We start from the raw sequence: 8,304 nt of genomic DNA on the forward strand, positions 1-8,304 counted from the left end.
TATAAAACTCCATCTAGTTGGTAGTAGTAGGTTAGTGAATAGCAGTTGATTTCAAACTCAGGTCAAAAATAGTTGCTCTAACGGTTTTAGTAATTTTACTAATCTATAGTCGCAACCCCATAGAAAATGTAAACACTAATGCGATTAGCATCCTAACTTTCACGTATATGACACTTTGACTGGTTTAACCCAATTCTAAGTTTAAACTTTCTATTCCAGACTTGGATTTGAAAATTGGAACATTACTTCACAAGAACTTGATGATAACTCTTTGACGTAAGATTGATAATTTTGAAAACTCTCATGTCCTTATAAGGTAAGAAAGGAGTTGAGTCAGTCATTTCCTGTTAACGGCCAAAATACTAGTGAATAATAGTGCAAACAGCTAGGCGTTGATTAGATAAGATGGTCTCAGTCACCGTAGGTAATTATATCAATAGTAAATGTCGGCTTACGTATTAATTTTTTATTTGCTGAAGTATAATAAAAATATGTAGGTAAGGTAAACGTACTAGTGCTCGACATGCTAATACCCAATAGATGACACCTTGCTGACACCTCTATTGAATTGACAATGACTTACTGTTTCAAGATGACATGTACTGGGACCGCGTCGAGCGCCAGTAGGTACATTTACCTTAATACACACTGTTTAACGAGACGGTTGAGGGACCTAACATAAAAATATGATATATGTTTTAGAACAATAAAGTCAAATGAACGAATTTCAAAGTTTACTTTAGCAAGTTGGTAGTGTAATTCATTCACCTTATCTTGTATCTATATTTACAAAAAAGTCAATATTTTTATGAATATAAGTAAAAAAGGGACTCCCCTATAGGTTCTAACATATGTCATATACCTACCTACTCACCTACAAAATAGCAGATAAAACATGTAAGTATATGAAAAAAAAATTTTTTTTTCATATACTTATATTATTTTAATCGCCTAATGTTTTCATTATCTGATTATCAAAGACGACTCGGTAACACAGCCTCTATTGCTTTTTCACAAAATGTCTCCTAAAACTCGAAAGTGTGGACACCCTACAGCCAATGAGTGGCCATTAGGTAAATGGGTGAAAACCACTTGGACGGCGAGCCCTGAATTTGGAGCGTACTACAAAAATTGCCTGCGGATTGATACAATCGCGTACAAAACTGTTTCATAGTCATAGGTATTTTATGAAAGAAAAAAAAGGTGGCTTTGCTAGAGGTACTTTTCTAAGTGAGTATTAGAATGTATTTGTTTAATAAAGCTTTCTCTTCAATTAAAGGGAGTAATTGGCAAAAGAGGATATATTTATTAAGCCCCTAAACCAGCGGTCGGCAACCAGCGGCCCGCGGGCCGCATGCGGCCCGCGAACCTCTCACTTGCGGCCTGTCTGCCTGGTTATTTTCTATGTAATATTGACAAACGACAATGTCTGATAAAGTCATAAATATTAACAAAGTGCGGCCCGCGTCCACTTCGTTAACTGCTATGTGGCCCTTGGCTGCTAAAAGGTTGCCGACCGCTGCCCTAAACGAATGAATTTGTATCCATAACTCATTTTTTGAATCTGTTATTCCATTCAGCCGGCTAAGAAAACGACATTCAAAATATAACAACAATTTCGGTAGGTACCTAAACAAATAAACAAAAAACAGTGGTGATTAGCTGTTTTCAGTTATAATTAGTTTTACACCAATTTCGTAAAGTTACCTATAATTAGTTTTTAAACAATAGAAGACATATATATTTTCAAATGACATTGTTTTGTACAACCATTTTACAAGCGGAAGACGATCATTGCTCTAAGCGCTACATTTTGCTATGATTGCCATTATAATGATGTACATTATCATTATGTTTCTATGACATCTCTGGCAGGAACCCCCGCATATACCTACTAGTCCTACTAGGTACTAGGTTAATTATGGAAAAGTTATTTTAGATACCTATTCTAGAAACGTGGTGCCGTGTAATTGGTACGGCACCACGTTTCTACACGGCAAAAGGTACCATAAGGCGGCTGGCGGTTACGCTATTATTAACGCCGCTCCAATATTCAGTCGGGGCAACGGTACCTTTTGCCGTGTAACGTCACATATCTTTACTATTTCATATCTAGTGAATATCTAAATCATTTCCCGAATCGCGTCGTAGAGCAGCAAAGGAAATCTAACTTTTAAACTGTTGTATGGTGCTAGAATTGAAAATGAAAAAGGGTTCTAATAAAAATAAGTGTTCGGTGAACAATGTTTTGTACGGAACACTAAAAACTATACCTACAATAGGAATGATTGTGTTTCAGACTAGACGATAGTGGAAACCTATTTTCTACCTTCTACTTTATTTGTGAGTTCGCTTATGATATAAATTAAGAATGTAAAGTCGGGTTACTTTAGCCCTGGAGGGTAACTTTGGCTCCTGACTTCGGCCAAACTCGGCTCCGTCGGCTCAGCATTGCTCCGAGCAATTTTTAGGGTTGACACAACTTGACGTCCCTTTGCGTGCACGACCACAGATAAGATAATGGCTTGAATTTTGACAACCCTAAATAGCCGAAAGGGATATTGCCATATATTAGAAAGGGACAGCATGATACGACCCTGAACCGCTGTCATACTTCGGTTTTGTAGGAAGTTTCCTTTCTGTACGGCCGTACTATTATTTATTCTGTGCTTTGGCCATTGAGATTTACTCGTTCCAGGTTATATTATTGCACTATAATTATGGAAATATACCATGAGGTTGGTTTTAGCTAACCTTTGACATTTTTATGTTTTTTATTAGACCCTTTAGGTTAGGTTTTCATGTGGGTCAGAGTAACCCAAGTTTACGGTATTTATTCCGCATAGGATGTGTTAGCGACTGTACAAAATTGACGATGTGACGGTCACGGGTTAGATAAAACACAATATGCCTATTGCCAAAACAGTCCCATTATCTATGAATACGTAGATAACGCGCGCTGTTTTGTTGTTACGGTAATTGATATCATAAATTAAGGGCTGTTCATAAATTACGTCATATATTTTTGACGATTTTTTCCCCTCCCCCAAAAATCATGCTTCGAATGACCCCGTTTCCTCCTCACGTCATGCTACCATCACCCGATGTCCAGACCCCCCCCCCCCCCCCCCAATTTGAAATGACGTAATTCATGAATAGCCCCTTAGCTATGTTATATTATATAATAAATAAAATAAATAAATAAATAAATATTAAGGACATTAAATTTTTACACAAATTGACTAAGCCCCACGGTAAGCTCAAGAAAGCTTGTGTTATGATATCATAAATTGTGTTTTTGGCTATTTTATCGGGCCGGCTCCTGAGGCAATTGCGTCCGTAGCCTATGAATACCGGGGGCACCGGAGGTGTTATTGCGTCAAGACCTTTTTTAGGTACATTTCTTTGAAGAACCTCATGTACTCCCTTAAGAAAAGTTGGTTAAAATTAATTCAGAATCTGACAGAGGAATTTGAGCTAAAACAAGCAAGCAAAATTAGTCGGGTCTAATTCAGCATTGTTTTTAGCTTGTGAGCACAGAATAAATAATAGTACTAGGTACAGAAGACTCACTCTCTAACAAAACGCGTCTGTTACGTTCAGGACAGATATGGCCGCTAGGTGGCGACAGCGCCACGCGCGGCTTATGGCCAACAACCAAAATTGGTGTGGAACGGATGTACTTGTAGCTACCTGTTGCAAAGCGACGAAATCGCGGAGTGAGCCACGCCTGTCGTGAGCAACGGTTAACAGGCCAATTCGAGCGTTTACAGATACAGAATGACAACTTAGAGGGCCTGCCGGGAACCACGTTCAACATGTTGCCTGTCTGTCGCACTTGTAAATTCTTACGTAAGTGTGAGAGAGGCAACACGTCGAACGTGCTTCGCGGTAGGATCTCTGATTTCCTTCAGTTATTGTGCATGTCGCTCGTACTTGTCCGTACATGTATTGGCGCTGTAGAAACGCACGATAACTAAATAACTTGATTCAAATATGATTCTGATGTCAGTGTACGTTCGAATTGACCTGTGAGTCGGTTAGTTTGAGGTCAAGCGAAGCGTTGCCATGGGAAGTCCCTTGCGACGCCACAGTTTCGTAAGGTGCAGATGGCTTAAAAATGTTTTTTTTTTTATACTGCAAAAAGTAACGGTACAGTAGAGATATTTATAATCTCTACCTAGTATTTTTATGTTAATAATAAATAATGAATTATTATTATTATTACTATGACCTTATACCATTAACCTTTTGGACGCCAATGACCGATATATCCGCACCGCAGGTTCAACGCCAAAGACCGATTAATCGGTCACAGACCACAGAGCAACATAGACCTACGTGCATATGCATAAAGTTCAATTTCAGTTTTGACACTTCGGTGACGTGGCGTCCGAGTGACAACTTTTGTGTTTGACACGGCGTCGAAAAGGTTAAAGTTCTAAATATATCGCTTCGAACTAAATCAATTACAGTCGTGAACTCTATCGAATCGAGTAAATAGAACGTGACGTCACATTCTAGGCGTGCCGTAGAGCACGCGGCAGCTAGTCGATAAATTCGGCGGCCCACTCACCGGTTCCATGGTGTAATGGTTAGCACTCTGGACTTTGAATCCAGCGATCCGAGTTCAAATCTCGGTGGAACCTTGAAGTACTTTTTCCTTTTTTTTTCTTCTTTTTAATCAATGATTGGTTGTTTGTTGTGTGGTTGTATAAGAATTGTGACAATTTGGGTTAAAGTACAAAATTGACGATTTTGTCTTTATTCTTACATGCTTTTATTATTTGATGAGAAGTAGTATATTTTTATTGTTTTTAACCATTAAATAGCAAGTTTAATTTAAATTAAACCATGTGATGGTTTTTTATTCTTTTATTGATTCTTAAAAGTAGAACTATTTATTAAAAAAAATATTTGTAGGTCACTATGTGAGTATTATATTCTTTGGTCACTATTTCCACTTTATAAATTCAGTTGATTGTATCTTATATCTTTTTTTAAACGAGCAATTCTTTTATTTCGGGGATTCGGAAACGGCTCTAACGATGTCATCACTTACTAATAGTATTAGCTTGTATTTTATGCAATAGGCCCCAGACCGTAGCTGACCAGAAATAAATTACCAACTATAATCGTAATAAAATTACGTCAATCTATAATCGTCAATAGGGTATTTGACTGTATTTAAAATAAATTATTTTACACCATGCATGGAATAAAGCACCAGAAGATTTATAGAGAAACGTTAGTTTAGACACAACTTCTATTTTATAACCCGTATAAAACTATAAAGAGCAGGTAATTTGATCGTGACGTCACACACTAGTGTTTCATATAAATTCCATAGTAGCAAAATCGTTTTGACGGTTCGAAAAAAGAAACTGATTTGACTAGTAGCAAAAAGAATAGATAGTATAGAGGGGTCCTGTCATTGTAAATTTTGTAGTCACTGTAAATTTACTGCCATCTATCGACACACGACTAAAACTCAAAATGAAAACGTATAAAGTTATCAAAAAATGTATATATATGGATAAATGATTTTATTATTTTTATATCATTTTGATCCATGTTCATTCACTGATATCTATGTGTTAAAATTGTTAAATATGAAACGGTGTCGTCACGCCATCTAGCCGAGGATAGGCTAAAGGTGTGTACGGCATCTATTCCAGAATGACTTTTACTTGAATTCCGAGGCACGTTTTTTTCTTAGACTTTATTCGTCTTATACGAAGTTACATATGTCTTTGGTATTAGCTTGTATTTTATGCAATAGGCCCCAGACCGTAGCTGACCAGAAATAAATTACCAATCGCCTTAAACGGTAGACGTCAATCTATAATCGTCAATAGGGTATTTGACTGTATTTAAAACTAGCAAAAAGCAGAGCTTTGTAAGGGCTCGCGGAATTTTTCTACCTAAACGTACCGGACCGCGACTTTGATCCAGTCCGAGGCTTGTTCCATGTTCGATGGAATGGGTACGTAATAAGACCGTTAAGGACGCGGCTATAAGTGAGAGCAAGAAAAAAATATACCTACTAATTGAACCCCGGTCGCTGTCCGGTACGCCTGTCTGTTAAAGCTTTTACTTTGTCCATTAAAAACGTGTCCAGACGACAGAATCAAATTGCCAATATCATCCACACGTAATATACAATTTCATAAGCGCTTATTACATCCTACACGGTCGCCCAGTACTTTTTGTAAGGAAGCCAACTGGCTTTCCTACATAATGTTGGGTCAGCGAGTCAATGTCCTTGAATTTATTTATGCGTCCACACCACACAATTGAGCGTAAAACTATCCCGTCTGGACACCTACTGGCGGTAATCATGCTGCTCCGCACATAAACTTACGTATAATTTGCTCTCTTAAGTGCTCATCAAGACGAGTGAGATGACCAAAACAGCGTGTGCCTATGTTGCAACAAACGTGAGTTCCACTAAATACTGCCAGGGTTCAGCTACAGCTCTATCGTGAGTATCTCCTAAGTGCTCAAAAAGACGAGTCGGATGACCAAAACAGCGTGTGCTTATATTGTATAAAACCCGAGCTCCACTAGGTACTGCCAGAGTTCAGCATCAGCTACCTTGGGTACTACTCTACCAAGTGATCATCATGAGTCGGATGTCCAAAACAGCGTGTGTCTATGTTGCACCAAACCCGAGCTCCACTAGGTACTGCCAGGGTTCAGCATCAGCTCTATCTTGGGTAGTACTCTCCTAAGTGCTCATCAAGACGAGTGAGATGACCAAAACATCGTGTGCCTATATTGCAACAAACCTGAGTTCCACTAAATACTGCCAGGGTTCAGCTACAGCTCTATTTTGGGTATCTCCCAAGTGCTCATAAAAACGAGTCAGATGATCAAAACAGCGTTTGCCTATGTTGCACCAAACCTGAGTTCCGCTAGGTACTGCCAGGGTTCTGGGTCATTTTGTTCAACTGTTACAAGTTGCAGTCGGGTTGTATTAACAAACTTCAGTGATTTAGGGCCGATACAGACGGCCTAATATGCTTATCTTTATTTATAATTTTGGCAGTTTCAAGCAATAGTAACACTAAAACTGTTTCTCGAACTGAAAATACCCGATTTAAGTTTGCTAACACAACATGACTGATTAGTTCATCGGCGTCACAGAACAGAACATACGAGTAAATTGACCTCCGCAGTGAATATACAGCAAGATTGAATGTTCCAGTATTCACAGAAACTTAATTGCTAAATTGGGAATCAAACCGACCGAAGCGAGATGGGTCAGAATCCAAAATTTTAACCCTTTTTAGGGTTCCGTACCTCAAAAGGAAAAAACGGAACCCTTATAGGATCACTCGTGCGTCTGTCTGTCCGTCCGTCTGTCCGTCTGTCACAGCCTATTTGCTCCGAAACTACTGGACCAATTAAGTTGAAATTTGGTACACATATGTAAGTCTGTGACCCAAAGACGGACATGTAATGTCAACAAATGAATTTTAAACATAGGGACTGAAACATAAATGAGAAAATTAAAAAACAAATTTTTGCAAACTATATCGTGTTACATATCAAACGAAAGGACTCATTGTGAGAATCTTAAATATATTATAAATTTATTATAAATTTAGGATAAAAAGTTTAGAAGTTATTCAACAAAATAGATAAAAAATGACCATTCCCCCCTCTATCTCCGAAACTACAGGGTCTAAAATTTTGAAAAGAATACACAAAATAGTTCTTTACCTAAAGATGACAGGAAAACCTATTAAAAATCTAGAGTCAAGCGTGAGTCGGATTTAAGAACAAAAATGCGATTAGGCTTTTTTAGGGACACAGCCGCAATGGCCCACGTGAAACGTGGTGTAGACAGCTATTGCGAAGGCACTAGGCCGATAGCCGCATAAGGACGAAGCCCCGAAGCGTCCCGATGAGGCGTGCCTTTGTGATCAAGCGTGAGTCGGACTGAAGACAAAAAATGCGACTAGGCTGTATCTGGCACACAGCCGTAATGGTACTTGTACTACTAATTGATTAGGTTTCTATTGTTACGTGTTTAAAAAAACACTATAGGTATTACCTCTTCGGCCTTCGCTTTTAAAACACTTGCGGAAGTTGTGGGAAGCGCGAACCTGTCGGACGCTCCGAGCTTTCAGCTCTACGCGGAGCTCGACCTTCAGTTCAGTCTTCGCATTTGGACAGTTGTAGGTACTATTGTTCGGGATGTAATCTTCCTATCCAAGCTACTTTGCATAGTTGCAGAGATATAAGCCACCGCTCCGTAACACTTCATATTACAACTGGTTTTTGATCTGACCAATT

The 8,304-nt window shown here is 38.6% G+C and overlaps 1 non-coding gene across 1 annotated transcript; it reads left to right on the forward strand.

The window, feature by feature from the left end:
• The first annotated feature begins 4,577 nt into the window (after positions 1–4,577).
• Trnaq-uug (transfer RNA glutamine (anticodon UUG)) lies at positions 4,578–4,649 on the forward strand. The gene has a single exon. It is a non-coding gene; the product is annotated as a tRNA-Gln (tRNA).
• Positions 4,650–8,304: the final 3,655 nt, after the last annotated feature.

This window comes from Cydia splendana, chromosome 5 (assembly GCF_910591565.1).
Source record: "Cydia splendana chromosome 5, ilCydSple1.2, whole genome shotgun sequence".
Taxonomy (NCBI): Eukaryota; Metazoa; Arthropoda; class Insecta; order Lepidoptera; family Tortricidae; genus Cydia; species Cydia splendana.